The sequence below is a fragment of the Rhamphochromis sp. 'chilingali' genome (genome assembly GCF_963969265.1).
Source record: "Rhamphochromis sp. 'chilingali' genome assembly, chromosome: 1".
NCBI classification, from domain to species: Eukaryota; Metazoa; Chordata; class Actinopteri; order Cichliformes; family Cichlidae; genus Rhamphochromis; species Rhamphochromis sp. 'chilingali'.
In genome coordinates this window covers 39,058,650-39,073,170 of record NC_137929.1, presented here as the reverse complement: position 1 = coordinate 39,073,170, position 14,521 = coordinate 39,058,650, and positions in this window count along the sequence as shown.

The following is a 14,521-nucleotide window of genomic DNA, read 5'->3' as shown; positions in this document are numbered from 1 at the left end:
TTTTTGAACCACAAAAAAAAATGTTTAGCCTGCAACACTGCGTTTTGCAAAGTAAAACTTGAGTCTATCCATTGTACAGTCAGACTTGACAATGCAGAGTCAGGCCATGAAAACGAACAGACGTCGGCGCTCCACATATCGGTTGTTAAGCTTAACATAGGAATGCTTTACAAACATTCAGAGATGAACTTAAACACTTAATTTTTAACCCTTTAAGACCTACCATAGAACCAAGTCCGCCAGAGCTTATAGTATATTTTTATGCCGTGGAGCCATTTTTTGGAGCATTTCAAGTTGCTATACATCAATACAACCATTATAGCCCAAATTTTAATAATATGTCTGCATTAAGTGCATAGTAATTACATAAATTGCAAAAAAGTGCAATAAACTACAAAAAAATTTAAAGTCATTTTTGTTTTTTTAAGATATATTTCTACTTAGAGAAATTTAAGAGGCTTATCCCTCAAAACTGTAAATACAAAAAAGTTGCACAAACTAGTTTCCCACCAAAGGAAATTTATTTTAAGCGTCTTCATAGTTTTATTTTTATTATTATTATTATTTTTTTTTTGCCTGTCCCATTTGGTTCTTTAGCCATCAGAATTGTTGTCTGAAGACCAACAAGGATACCCAATGGATTTACTTTGCCAAATGGATCATCGTGGCATTGCCGTATTGGTCCATTTGGTCGATCTTTGTTTTTATTATTTATTATATTTTATTTTCAGATGTTACAGACGGGACAGACATGAGTGAGGGATAGGAAAGGGAGAAAGAAAGAGGAAGGAAAGGAAAAACAGAAGGGGAGAGGGACAGTGAGAAAGGGGGGGAGAAAAAAAATAAAAATCTCCTGGATCACCTGTTGAGAGAAGAATAGAAAACAAGCAAAAAAACAAAAAAAACAAAGCAACATACTAAACACAACACCATCGCATTAATCTAGCTAAGTGTAAACAGCAGTAAATACTAAATATTCAATGTTGTTGTGCAGCACGCAGGACAGATGTGCTTCGAAGTAGTAGCCAAGAAAGGTGTAATTTAAGTCTACGAGCAGTGAACACCCGTGTGCATACCTGTGTGGATCAGCGTGCTTGTATTCCAAAGGTTTCTCCATGTAACGATCTGCTAGGGAGTGTGGGGGGGCCTCAGCCCCGTCCTCCAGGGTATGAAGCAGGTATGGAGGAGATCAAAACTCCAGACATCCAGAGGCCCCCAGAACACAAGAGACCATGGAAGACCAACAGAGGGGCAGCCGCGCCACTGTCCCAGTAAGAGCTGAGGAGAGTCCCAGATGAGGGTTCACTCAGCAGCCGCGGAGCAGAAGCCAGGGGGAGTTGCAGTGACGCGCCCGTGAGCTCCGCCAGCAGCCAGCTGTGCCTGAGTGGCCGAGAGGCCGGGGGCACCCCACCTCCGAAGTGGCCCGAGCGAGCCCCAGGCTCCAGGCCCCGATAAGCGGCCGCCAAGGAGTGAGCCGGTGTGTACCTGGACGCCCACCCCCAGACACAAAGAACCACCAACGCACCGACACCTGAGGGAGTCCGCCACTGGCAGGGGAAGTGGTGGTGGGTGGAGATAGGCCTCCAAACCTTGGAGGGCCTGAGGTGTCCCCAGAGAGGTGGTGTCTGATACCCAACCTGACATATAGACACAGACATACAGGCACACACAGACACAAACATCCATTCCCCCCCTCATGCTCTCATATGCACTCACTCCACACTCAACCAACGTGGAGACAGACATAAAGAGACGCTGTACACACGATCACACTCCCCAAGCGTACTCTACAAACCGGGTCTAGGTGCCCTTGCCCCTGGAGGGGGGAACCGCACCCAGACCCAGGTGGTGTTACCCTTTTCCCTGCGGTGGGGAGAGGCAGACCACCCCGACTCCGTAGCAGCAGGGAGGCCCCACACTCCAGACCGCAGTCGGACGGCCAACTCCTCCTAGCCCTCCCGCTCCAGCAGGCCGCAGAGAATGGGGGTGGGAGAAGACTCCAAACCTCCCTCCACCCGCTCATTGTAGTGTTGATGCATGTGTGTTCTAAGGTGCAATTAAAACCCAGGAGGGCATGGAGCTACCTGCCAAGGAGCAGCAGGTAAGCGCATAGTCCCTCCTGATAGCCCTCAATGTCTAAGTGTATTTAAAATTGAGAGGTGGGCAACGACGCCAGGGGTGAGGTGTACACCCTGATGGTAATATGGACTCCGTGATTGTGCCCACCCCCAAGATCCTATATGTATGTGTAATGAGAGTGTGAATAATGTGAATGTCTAAGTTGTGGGATAAAATTGAGGCAGAGGCAGCCGGAAGGGGACAGAGGGGGGGGAGGGGGGGGGGGGGTAGCCTCCTCTGCACCCTGGTGACACACCCCTACTCCAAGGCCCTGCATGTGTGGGTGGTTGTGGTGGAGTGGGAAGAGGGAGGCAGCCGGAGATGGGGAGGGAAGGAAGGGAGGGGCAGGTAACCCTTCCCTGGGGCCAGCTCCCCCGCTGACCCCAGTAGGCACTCCCATACTCCGCGACCCGCCAGGGAAAGGGGGCCCAGGCCCATCCAGACCGGGGCCCAGTGCAGCAGCGCCTCCCGGCCCCACAGAGCCCGGGACAGTCCACCCAACCCCACCACAGAGAAAACTGCACCCACCCCACCATCCACTCATCTTCCAGACTACATAAGACAGTAAACGCCCAGGCTGAGATCTTCCTCCACCTCTCCTGTATCTCCCCCTCCTGCAGAGAGAGTCCCTGAAGAGAGGAAAGCTCCTGCAGATGTGACCATCTCCCCCACCAGTTGAAGAGCCCCCCAGGTGGCTCGACGCACTGGCGGCACCCTGCGCCAGGGCTGGGCCCCCATGCACCCACCCGCCCACAACCCCGGCAACACACCAACCAGGACCCAAGCCCCCAAGGCCCGGCCCGGGCCCCAGCCCAGAGACGGAGCGCCCCCAGAACCTCACGCCCATCCCGGACCCACCCAGGGGCAGCCAGGCTACCAGGTCAGTAACCCACGTCCGTCAGCACAGACCCTCCCCTAGCCCCGCTGCACGCAGCCGCGAGGAAATAGTCACCTGAGAGCCAACAGAGCCCCCAACCGGACATGACCGCTACCCCGGGTTGAGCCCCCCAAGGAAGATGCCTCCGGGGAACCCCCCGACGCCCTAAGCCTGTCCCTACCCCCACACCAATCACAACAGTGAAGGCGGGACCAAACTATGACCCCCCACCCCCACTAGGTGATGGAGCTGATAAAAGGAGCCCAGAGCAATTGATCTGATGTGGTGGCAGAGGCTGTATCAAGACTAATGTAATCTAATAGATAATTTCTATATTGGTTAGAATTAAGATTATTTTTATTTTTCCAGTTCATGAGGACTGTTTTCTTGGCTATGCATAGGGCAGTGAAAATCATATGGGCTATATTCTTTTCTGAAGTGACATTATCTAAGCTGCCCAACAAACACACTAAGGGGGAAGTTGGAATGTTACATTTCAGACACTTTGATAAGTCTTCACATATCTCGCGCCAAAACTTTTGCACTGGTGGACAGAACCAAAGAGCGTGGATGTAATTGTCTGGTGTATTGCCTTGACAGTGTGAGCAGTTGTTGGAAGATGTAAAGCCCATCTTGAACATCCGATGACCTGTATAGTGCACTCTATGTAGTGTTTTGTATTGTATTAATTGCAGACTGGGATTTTTAATTAATTTAAAGGTTTTTAAGCAAATCTGAGACCAGAAGTTTTGGTCTAAGCTGACTGATAAATCTGCTTCCCACTTTGCAGTAGGAAGGGATATTGATTCATCTAATTTAGAAAGTGTTCTGTATATTTTAGATAATAATTTGGGGGATTTAAGAGTAAGAAAATGTGCCGCACTTAGTGGTGTTTGTAATTCAACTTGACTGAGGTTAAATTTCTTTTTTACTATGGATTTAATTTGTTGATATTCTAAAAATCTTGTCTTGTTGATCCCATATTGTGCAACTAGTCTGTCAAATGGAATAAATTCTGTTCCCTCTAATATATGTTCTAAGTATTTAATTCCTTTACAACTCCATTCTGGGAAATTAATCATATTATTGTTTTGTAATATGTCAGGGTTATTCCAGATAGGTGTACGTTTGCATGGGATTAATGAAGACTCCGTTATTTTTAGAAACTCCCACCATGCTGTCAGAGAAAAACTGATGTTGATACTTTTAAAGCATTCATGTCTTTTGATGTTTGAGCTAATAAATGGTAGGTCTGAAATCTCTAGATCCTTGCATAGTGCCTGTTCAACATCTAGCCAGGGCTCAACTAAGAAGGTATGTTTTAACCATTCTGAGATGAACTGAAGCCTGTTGGCTAAGAAGTATTGGTAAAAATTAGGCAGATCTAATCCTCCTCTATCCTTGGTTCTTTGTAGCGTTTTTAAGCTGATACGCGGGGGTTTATCTTTCCAAAGGAATTTGGAAATATATGAATCCAGAGATCTGAACCAATCTTGTGATGGTTTGTTAGGGATCATCAAAAATAAGTAATTTATTTTTGGCAAGATCATCATTTTTATAGTGGCGACCCTTCCCATGAGTGATATGGGTAAAGATTTCCATCTAGTCAGATCGCCTTCTACTTTCTTTAGAAGTGGGATGTGGTTTAATTTAGTTAAGTCTGAAAGCTTAGGAGAGACATTAATACCTAAATATTTAATATTTCCGGATTGCAGTGGGGCAGAGGAAGAATTATGGAAGGAGCAGTTAATGGGGAGAACTGTAGATTTTGGCCAGTTAATTGAATAATCTGAAACTCTTGAAAACCAGTTTATTAAAGTAATTACCTCAGAGAGGTTGGTTTGTGTGTTTTGCAGAAAAAGCAACACATCATCCGCATAGAGACTGATTTTATGTTCTATGTTCTTACATTTTATGCCCTTAATTGTTGTAGCCTGTCTAAATGCTGCTGCTAGAGGTTCGATAAAAATTGCAAAAAGTGAAGGGGAGAGTGGGCATCCCTGTCTGGTGCCCCTCAGGAGACAGAAGCTGGAGGATGTCTGGTCATTAGTTCTGATACGAGCTGTTGGGGAATTGTATAATATTCTTATCCAGTTTATGAAAGAGTTTCCAAAACCAAATTTGTGTAAAGTTGCGAATAAAAATTTCCAGTTAACTCTGTCAAATGCTTTTTCTGCATCTAGAGATAATATTATAGTTTCGATGTTTTTATCGTATGAGTAGTCTATTAAATTAAGTAATCTACGAGTGTTTGTTGAGGAGTGCCGACCTTTTATGAAACCAGTTTGGTCAGGATGAATTAAGAGGGGGGTCATTTTCTCTAATCTCTTTGAGAGAGCTTTGCAGATTATTTTATTTTATTTATTTATTTATTAACCTTTATTTAACCAGGAAGATCCCATTGAGATTAAAAACCTCTTTTTCAAGGGAGACCTGGCCAAGATAGGCAGCAGCAGATGTCTCACAGTTACAGAAATTACTCAAACACAGGCAGCAACAACACACATGCAACAATAAGTGAAAGAATACAAATAAAATAAAAATAAAATTCAATAAAATTCAAATAAAATAAAAAGTCAGTTAAAATGACAATCAATCTAATTGAAACAGTTGCATGTTATGGACTTGGCCTCAAGGATTCATAGTTTAGATTTAAAATCACTTAATGAAATGAATTCAGTCATTTTCTATTCCTTCTGCAGTTTGTTCCAGGCCGAGGGTGCTAAATGGACAAAAGCTCTTTTACCAAGTTCAGTTCGGGCAAATGGAACAGAAAGCAACAAGTAACCATGCGGACGAAGAGAATACCGACCAGCATGTTTCATTACAAGCAGGGAACATATATAAGAAGGCAGCAACCCAAGTATCGCCTTATATATAAAACTGTATAAATGAGAGTTCCTCCGACTTACCAAAGCAGGCCATCCTACCTGAGAGTATAACTCACAGTGGTGAGTCTGAAATTTACAGTTAGTGATGAACCTCAGACAAGCATGATACACAGAATCAACCATTCGAAGACATTGAGCAGAAGCATTCATATATAGAATATCACCATAATCCAGCACAGGCAAGAATTTTAAGGTCTACATTTAAAAGAGAAATTGGACGATAGCTTGAGGGAAATAAAGGGTCTTTGCCTGGTTTTAGCAGGAGACTAATGTTGGCAGAATTCATATTTGGTGGTAGTCTGCCATTTTCCTCGATTTCCTGCAACATGCCGTGGAATACTGGTGCCAAAATTGTCCAGAATTCTTTGTAGAATTCTGCAGGGAAGCCGTCTGGACCTGGAGCCTTATTATTAGGCATACTTATCAGGGCTTCCTGGAGTTCACTTGGCGTCAGTGGCGAATCCAGTTCCATTGCTTGACTGTCTAGTAATTTTGGAAGAGTTACGTTGTCAAGAAACAGATCAATTTCATTTTTAGATGGGTTTATTTGTGGTGAGTATAAAGTTTCATAGAAATCCCTAAAAATGTTGTTTATTCTTCCAGGATCATATATTGTGTTCCCCGATAAATCTTTAGCAGCACATATAGTTGTTTTTTCTTTATTTATTTTTAGCTGGTTTGCTAGAAATCGACCTGATTTGTTACTGTGTTCAAAATTCTGCAAGCGTAGTCTTTGTATAAGGAATTGTGTTTTTTTATTAATAATTTCATTTAATTCTAGTTTTGTTTTGCATATTTTGTTCAATGTTTCCTGATCTTGGTTGCACACGTAGGCTTCTTCTAGTGATTTGATGGTTTTTTCTAATTCCTGAATATTTTTGTTTTCTTCTTTCTTTTTGTGTGATGAGAAAGAAATTATTTTACCTCTCATCACAGCTTTCCCTGCTTCCCATAGAACAGAAGCAGATATTCCGGGAGTGTCATTAAAGTCTAAATATGAAGTCCATTCCTTTTTAAAATATTTAATAAAGTCTTCATCTTTAAGTAGTGATATATTAAATCTCCAGTTTTTTCTTGGCGTAGTGTTATTCTTGTGCATTAGTGTTAAAGATACAGGAGCATGATCGCTGACAGCTATAGGATGAATCTCAGTGTCTGAAATGTCACACAGCAGTGAGCTGCTGACCAAAAAATAATCCAGACGAGAGTAAGAGTGATGAACATGCGAGAAAAAAGTATATTCCTTACTGGTGGGGTGAAGAGAGCGCCATGCATCGCAAAGACCAAAGTCGCTCATATACTGATTGATTATATTTGTGGACTGCCAATTGCGCTGAGTTCCTGTTGTGTTGAGCCTATCCATGTCTTCATTTAGTCCAAGGTTGAGGTCACCGCCAAGAATGAGTGTGCAATCAAGGTGTTCAGAGAGTGCACTAAAAAATCCGTGGAAGAATGAGGGTTCATCAACATTTGGACCATATATACTTACAATACATAGTTTTTTGTTCAATATTGATAGTTTAATAATTAGAAATCTACCCTCTGGATCTATAACTGTATCGAGTACTGTAAAATTAACATTTTTATGTATTAAAATTGCTACTCCCCGTTGTCTAGAATTATAACAGGCTGCAAACACGTTAGGAAACTCAGGTGTTTTAAGTTCGTTTAAACCTGTGACAGGTTTGTGAGTTTCTTGTAATAAAACAACATCTGCCTGTAGTTTTTTAAGCTGGTTAAATATCTTTAACCTCTTTCCTCTGGAGCCAGCTCCATTTTGTCATGGTCCTGGGTCGTGCGACCCAGTGTTTTGTGTTTAGTCTATTTTGATGTTTATTGATTGTTTAGGTTCATTAAGTTAGTCCAGCCATCTGTATATACCACCCTTGCATTACGTCTCCCTTGCCCTTCGTGTGTTTATGTCTGTGTGTCTTGTACTGTCAAGTTCATGCTGTCAGTTATGTCACCTCCCCCTGTACTACGTCTCCCCGGTTCATGTCTCATGTTTCCTGTTTTACTTTGAAGGCCTGCATTCACTGTCAGTGTATTCAGTTTCACTCCTCCTGTCCTGTCGTTAAGTTCATGTGTGTCAGCTGCGTTCCCATGTGTGGCCACTTCCCCTGATCATTCCTCATGTGTATTTAGTCTCTGTGTTTCATGTAGTCTGCGTCGCGTCGTCTGTGTTCCATATCTCCAGCCATAGCCTTTCCATAGTTTATGTCCAGTTTAGGTTTCTGTTTAGCTACTACTCTTATGCTGCCCTCACTCTGGTTTGTTCCTTTCATCAGCCATAATAAAAGGCTCGCTTTTGTTTAATCCACTCCTGTATCTTCGCTTGTGTTCGCACCTGGGTCCATTACACGCATTCTCCACTCGGTCCGTCACAGCGGACCGTGACACATTTACATTCCATGTGACAAACCTCAGCATGCCCATAATTGTGTGTGTATGTCTAATGATGTACGCTGGGTGTTTCGTTTAGACAGGTGGAGAGGATGTGGAAACATCACTTGTTTGTAAATAGAAAGAGAAAAAGAAGTGTGGTGAGAGGCTCCATATGTCTGACTATGTGTGTGAATATTCACTAATATGAACAAGCGTGGCTTGCTTATGTGTCCTGCAAGTCTGTGCGTGCTGTGAGGCTGTTGTGAATGTGCTGCCGTTGAGCTGATGTGTTTGCATGATCGTGGTGTGAAAATATGGAGAAATAGAGGGTGTTGTTTGTAGGTGAGTGGGGAAGTGGGTGATCACAGCAGTGAAAGACAAGAGAAAGAAAGAAACCACATGAACTGTGAGCAACACCAAAAAAAAAGAAACGAAACGGAAACATTCCAATTAAAGCAATGACGGAGGGTGACGGTGTTATATCTGCTATGACATCATATTGATATTACTAGGTTAAACTCATGTTAAAGGAGAGAGTGTGAATGAATAAGAAAAGAGTGTAGCGGGTTCTTATCTGGAGTGCAGTCAATATAACCACGGTGTGATGCCGGGGTCGCGGTAGAGCTGTCCGTCCACGTAGAGCCGGTCCACGGCGATGACAGCACGGGAGCCTTTCTGGATAAAGCTACGTCGAACTGGGAACAGGACCTTGCGTCGTTCCAGGATCTCTTTGGGGAACTGGTCGTTCACGCTGAAGTCCGTTCCTTTCAGCTCTCTGCCGCGACTCTTCACCTGTTCCTTCTGTTTGAATTGACCGAATTTGGCCACAATAGGCTGTGGTCTCCCGGTCCGCGACCGCACGCCCCCCAAGCGATGCACTCTATCGAAATCGATGTTCTTTACGGTGTCCTCCGGCAGCTTCAGGTGGATTTTAATGAAGCTTTTCACCGTTGCCTCTGCGTCCTCTCCGGCAGATTCTGGAATACCAGAAAACACAAGATTATCTCTCATGCTACGGGCTTGTAGATCGATAACGGATTCTTTTATTTTTTTATTTTCAATGTTTAGCTGGGTCACGTTATCGGTGAGAGATTTAACCGACTCCCGTAGCGTGGCATTTTCAGCGGCAAGCGTTTCCACCTGCTGCTGGCTGAATTCCAGGGATTCTCTCAGAGATTTAAATTCCCGGTGTAAAATCTCCACCAGGGACAGCCTCGCATCGAAACTGGACAATCGCTTGTCGATTGACTCCAGGATGTCTGCGATGTCTTTGCCGGCAGGCGATGTTGTACCGGGGGAGTCTGCCGGGCGACATCTCTTCGATGACGGCGTCTCAGTTTTGGCCGGGGAAGATGCACCCTGAGCTGATGGACGTAGGAAGTGTTACAAACAGCTGATCGGATCGGCTCCTCGACATGTGCAAAAATGGGGGGGTGGTAGAGGAAGAACATTATATATAGTATATACATTGGGTGAATGTGCAGTAGTAGCAGCAAGCAGGTGAATTCTGTACATTAATAAGAATAGACATCTGACTATTTTACAGGATAGACAATATAAACATATTTAAAATTAAAGGAATTTGAAATGTACATTGTGCCTTGGTTTAGAGTGTCTGGAAGAGAGTCCTGTCTCAGTCAATTATAGATGATGTAAGAGGGCGGGTGTGTGTGTTTAGGGCCCGGATGGCTTGGGGATAGAAGCTCCTCTTGAGTCTCTCTGTCCTTGCCCGGATGATGCTGTGTCACGGTTCTGGGTCCGTTGGACCCAGTTGTTAGATTTGTATTGTTGATTGTCATTTATGCTTAGAAATATTTACTTATATATGCTTAGAGTTTTGTAATTAGTTGTAGATTGGTAGAGGTTTTGATCCTTGATAGTCTGCAAACTTTGTGTGTATTAGACAGCACTTTGGGAGCATGAGAGGTCATACCGTGTCTTATTATTTTATGGTAGGATTAACGTAGTTGCGTCTGTTCTAGTCTAAGTGCTCTTTGTTTAGATGAACTGCAGGACTTCCTCACCGTGTTATCTAGGATGAGCTATCTAGGGTGAGGGGGAGGCTACCCTCTTCCTGACCAAGGATGTTTGACCCTTTGATCAGCAGTCCCCACACACACACACACACACACACACACACACACACACACACACACACACACACACACACACACACACACACACACAGGCAAGGTACTCTTTGTTTGTATGTAGACGTCGTATGTTAATGAACCTATGCATATTCATGTAACCTCAATAAAAGGACAGTGTATGGGAGAACGGACGAGACCAACTGGAGTCAAGCGGTTGTCCGGTTCTCTCCCGTGCACGAGTAACATGAAGAACTTTGCCTATTTGTGTCTTGCTTAGCAGTGTAATTATATTGTCTTAACGTTCCAGCGAATAGGTTTATGCTACAAACCTATCATTAATTGGTCCTTCGATGCCGGAGCCCTGGAATCGCATTCACCGAGGGGAGGAGAGGCACGCTGACAGACTGACGTCAGCCAGGAAGTTCCTGTGGATTCGCGGTCTGTCCTTTCTCCTCGATGAATGACGGTCGGCGGGATTCGGGCTGATATTACACTCTAAGCAACGCCAAGTAAGTTTAAAGAGGCCGACTCTATAACCGTGTCGTTGTGCAGTCTCCGCCACTGTGTGAGGCGTTGAGAAGAGGCCGACTCTATAACCGTGTCGTTGTGCAGTCTCCGCCACTGTGTGAGGCGTTGAGAAGAGGCCGACTCTATAACCGTGTCGTTGTGCAGTCTCCGCCACTGTGTGAGGCGTTGGGAAGTTCGCTACTTTGTGTAGCGATACCCGGGTTCCTTGCTACTTTGTGGAGCAAGAGGTTCCTCGCTACTTTGTGTGGCTAGAGGTGAGTTCTCCGCCGCTTTGTGGGGCGTTGAGAAGTTCCGCGGGGTCCAGATTGTGCTGGACGATAGGCCTATTTTGTGTTGTTTTTGTTGTCGTCGTCGTCGTTGTTGTTGTTGTTGTGTGAGTGTGTGCGGAGCAGAACATGTGGTCTGTGACACCGACTGTTGTTGTTATCATGGGTTTCTAAGCAACCAAGAGTGAGTCGGAGGGAGACAGACGTTTGTGCTGGACTTTGCTCCTGGCAGCACAAAGTATTTATGTAAAAAAGAGAGAGAGCGACGGCTCCACAGCTGCGCGGGTTCACGCGAGCGCGGTCACGCGGGTTTCACGCGGACCTGAGCCGTGCGGTTAATCGCAGGCTTAAAAATGGAAGAGATTAAAATGTTAGAAGTTTTCAGAAAACACACCAGCCTTGAAGAGCGTGTGGAGAAGGCCAGCCCACATCAGCAGCTATGCTCTGGTGGGTGGCTGTCCCCCCACCCCTTGCTGACACGAAACGTTAACTCTTCAGCCTGTGTGCCAGACCATAGACGTAATTGAGGTGGATAGTTGTTAAAAGTCATCTACATTACGCTTGTGGTTGCTTAAATTCAGTACGATGACATGTGAGGTGAAGTGATATAGGTAAATATTTCAACTAATGAAGTGCATAGAGGCACTTGACCTGTGTGGAAGACTTTCGTCTTATTATGAACCATTGTTGGGATGTAGAGCACACCTGTGAAAACAACTAATATGCTGAACCCTGTATGAAACATCTAAAAGTACATGATGGAGAAGCTGAGTTGAATATGAAAGTGTAAGACTTTGCCACTGTGGGCAGAGCAACTACTGTGTGATGTTGCGTTGCAGTTTTTTTTTTTTCTTCTGAGCTGATGAGCAGGCTACACATTATCAGATCGAGAGCTGTCTGAGAACTACTCTAAGAGAGGGAAACAGCGCTATGATAACTGTGATAACTGGAGTGTGCAACGTTTCCATGAGCAGTTTTCCTGCATCTTGACTTGTGTGTAGAGTGTTCATAACATCAGCATCATGTTTTTGATTATTTGTTTGTTGGGTTGAAAAATAGTTAAATAAACTGGTGATCATATTTACGGATCACCATGGCACATATCATCAGCCATGTGATTTATTTTTGCAGATGACGAAGTGAGTGTGAATGTGTCTGACATCACAGTGTTTTTGTGCACTGTGCAAGAGTAATTGCCTTTGCTTGTGAGTGATAGCGGTGATTTTGCAGGTCACCAGCTATTGTAAATAAAAAAAATTTAAAAAAAAGAGTGAATAAGAGGGAGAATTTATATTGTAGAAAAAAATAATCATAGGAAAAAGGTTTTGTGTTGATCAACCAAAAAAAAACAACTATAATTTCATTTTCTGCTTTTAAGAAAGGACTGTTCACAAAAACACAGAGCGAGAGAGAGAGAGAGATATGTGTTGATTAAGCAGTGATGATAATAATGAAATGTCTTAGTTTGTCACTTTCAGGTGAAAAGCAGACCTGAATCAATTTTCCACATGCAGCGGTCGGAAGAAAGTTATAGTTTAACATCATTGGAAACATGCAGGCCAAGTTTCTGGCTGACTTATTTACAGTGCCATGTGTTTCTCAACCTCACAAGCGAGCTCACTCCTCCCTGAAGATAAGGAATGCAGCTCCATGATAAAGAGACAGCAGCTGCTAAGAAGTCGCCCAGGAAGGCAGCAGCAGCAGCACTTCGGCCACTAGCACGAAGTCAACCGCATCAGAGGACAATAGTGAGAGTGGCTGTGACTTCACTGTGCATGTGAAGAAAACGTTTGAGGAGAACTGAACAGTTGGAGTTTGACATTTGCCACCTGTGGAGTAAAATGGCAAGAAGAGACAGTGGGACACAGGACAAAGCTGAAGGAGAACTGCCGGCTGTTGGACTGTTGAAGTGGGAGAGGACAACAGAGTGAGAAGACTAGGTGAGAACACATAGGAATTATTTAATGTGGGAAATCAAAATTTGGGTTAGCAAACCTGGGGAAAAACAAAACTGACTGCTTAAGTTGGAAAATTGAGACGGAGTCTGAAACATTGCGAAAATAGAAACATATACAAAATCACACACACACAAGCAGAACATGCATTAACCCTACTAACAATTCCAAACACAAAATGACTCATGAAGACTCATAGCACATTAGTTAAGAAATGATTAAATAATAGCAGAGAAGTGTGTAGGAAAGGCAGCTTTAAGAACATGCTCTGCTGGAGATGCAGCTCCACAGACATGCATTAGACCTGCCTAATAACACAAACACATGTAATGAAAATTAGCTTGTTATCTTTCATCAGTGTTAAAATAGTGTCAATTTAGCAGACACTTGTTATTAAATACTGAATTTATCCAATGCAAAAAATTGACTCTCCAGGTTGCAGGACAACAGTTTAACTTTGTGGGAAAAAAGATTCTGGTTTGACCAACCAGTGATCAGACAATAAATTTAGTTGTTAAAATGGTAAATTGGGAGAAGCTTCCTGCTTGATTGAGGCAGCACATGTAATTTACTGTATGAGGGAAATTGTCTTTTGTGATACTATTTTGAACATGCTTTTCTGTCGTCCTGTCAACTTAGTGGGTTAATAGTTGATATGCAAATTAGTGATCGGTTTTAGATTAATGAAAGGTGACTGAATTCTAGCACGAGTGAATGAGATGTGTTGGAGTTGTTGTGTGTTGAGTGGAGACTCTAAAACACTGAGTTTCCTGCTTTGATGTGCTAGTGAATCCTGTATTTAGATACACAACTCTGAATACGTCAGAACAGACTGTTTTGTGAAGTGCATGACAGCATGTCACATGTTTTATGATGAAGGGAAAAGGAAAATTGAATAAAATAGATCTGTGGCCTAAATGAGTGAAGAGCACAGACCTGGTAATTAAACTCATAGCTAATAAGACATTAGGATTATGTTGTGTGTTGTGCAGCTGATGGTTGATTTGGAGTGAATCTAGCTGATGATTTTTCTTTTGTTGTGAAGTTGAGCCTGCCGATTAGTATGATGGTATGATAAACCATGCTAATGGTATGATTTACCCTCCTGAGATGAGGAGCTTGTGTCATGACTTAACAAGGCCTTTTTATTTTGATACTTTCACAGTGCACTGAGAGTTTGGTTTGATAATCTCTGTTATTTTTTATTTTTCATTTTTGAACAAGCACTGATTTTTGCTTGTGAATTTCTTTTCTTTGAGCAGATCTGCAAGTCGGGAATTAAAAGCGTTACACGTCGTCAAGAAAATTGTTGCAAGTGAGTTTCTCCACATTTAAAATGGGTTCAGGAGAAAGCCACTTATTTGGGACAATTAGGAAATGAGAGTCCCCCCCAAAAAGGATTCAACGA